Source organism: Mastomys coucha, unplaced genomic scaffold, assembly GCF_008632895.1.
Source record: "Mastomys coucha isolate ucsf_1 unplaced genomic scaffold, UCSF_Mcou_1 pScaffold22, whole genome shotgun sequence".
Taxonomy (NCBI): Eukaryota; Metazoa; Chordata; class Mammalia; order Rodentia; family Muridae; genus Mastomys; species Mastomys coucha.
The window spans coordinates 53,856,565-53,858,018 of record NW_022196905.1 but is presented as its reverse complement, the minus strand read 5'-3'; the positions used below and the strand labels follow the sequence as shown (position 1 = coordinate 53,858,018).

Sequence of the window (1,454 nt, the reverse complement as noted above, 5' to 3'; positions counted from 1 at the left end):
ACTTAACAATAAACTTTAGGACCTAATCTCTCATTTCCCAGATACAGTTAGGAATAGTTTAGCTCAAACCCGTTGACCTACAATTCCTTGTTTGATATTAGAAAGCATTTACTTCTTTTTGAATCTCAACCTATTCTGAATTGCCATCTGTCATTATGGTAAGATAATTCCAACTAAATGTAAAAGGTAATCAAACTAGGCTGGCAAAGGCATATGTGGTACATGAGTATATATTACCTCTTTTCACTTTATAGTAATAAAATATTTTATTTTACTTTTTTCATACATTTTTAGGTTTCAGTTCCAGACTTAGAAATATATGAAAAGATGTGTTTTAAAATTTAGTAGCAACATCTTAGGGCTTTAAAACGATCAAGACCAGCCCCTAGAGGCCTTGCAAATCTAACTGCTGTCACATATGTGTCAGTAGGTGGCAGAGAGGAAAGAAATTATGTCAATGCTCTCACCTATGAACATCTGAATGATTAGTAGCCTAATCTTCCTTGGGGGAAAAAAAAAAGCCAGCCTGAGATCACCACCATTCTGGTGTCAGGCACTCCTGGCTGCACTGGCTGCCAGGACAGGAATCAAGCCAGAAAGTAGAACAATCCTATCTATGACCATGGACCTCAGAGAGGCGTGAGCCCAAAATAGATGGTCATTTACTTGGGTTGATAGAGGAGCGAGACTGAAATGACCACCAGACAGGCGCCATAGGACACTGACAGGGAGCTAGCCTGAGGTGAAAATCATTCTGGCTCCTCCTAGGCCTGTGCATGACACTGCTTGATATGACCCCTTCTCAGTGCCACAAAGCATGAGTGGAGTATATCACTCCTGAGATCACTCCTCAGATGACCCAAGACACACAGAGACCCCAGGCTCTACTAAGAGGAGCAAGTAAGTGGTGGAGAAATGGAAGAGAAAGAGAAACAAAAGGATCTGGATAAAACAAAGAGAAGCAGAACTGGAGACTGGAGAGTAGTAAGGAACAACCAGATATGAATAGCAGATGGTACTACCTGGGACCATGGAAACTCCTGACACTGGGGGCTACTTCTGGATCTGTGTCTGCAGCAACAAGTGTCTGTGACCACCAAATGCCAGGCATATTTCCTTGGACCGGGCTGTCTGAGGACTGGGCGGAACTGTACACCTCTCACCTAGGAATCATGAGTGAGCTGGCCCTATGGGCATGAGATCAGGAGGGCTGAAACTGCCCATATCCAGCCACAGTACTCAGAAGTTTTGGGTGGATGTGGGAGATTTGACCCTAACACTACTCCCCCTGTGGTGGTGTGAACCAGAGGGGGATACCATCTTTCCCCCTTGACCCTCACCACCTATGACAGGCAGAAGTCCTGGTTCTGGGATCATGAGGAGAGCTGCTTCTGTTCTTTACTAGATAAAGCACTTAGAAGAACAGGATCTTTTTTTTTTTTTTTTTTTTTTTT

The 1,454-nt window shown here is 43.5% G+C and overlaps 1 pseudogene; it reads left to right on the top strand.

Moving 5' to 3' along the window:
- Positions 1-378: 378 nt before the first annotated feature.
- LOC116071835 lies at positions 379-501 on the top strand (annotated as a pseudogene).
- Positions 502-1,454: the final 953 nt, after the last annotated feature.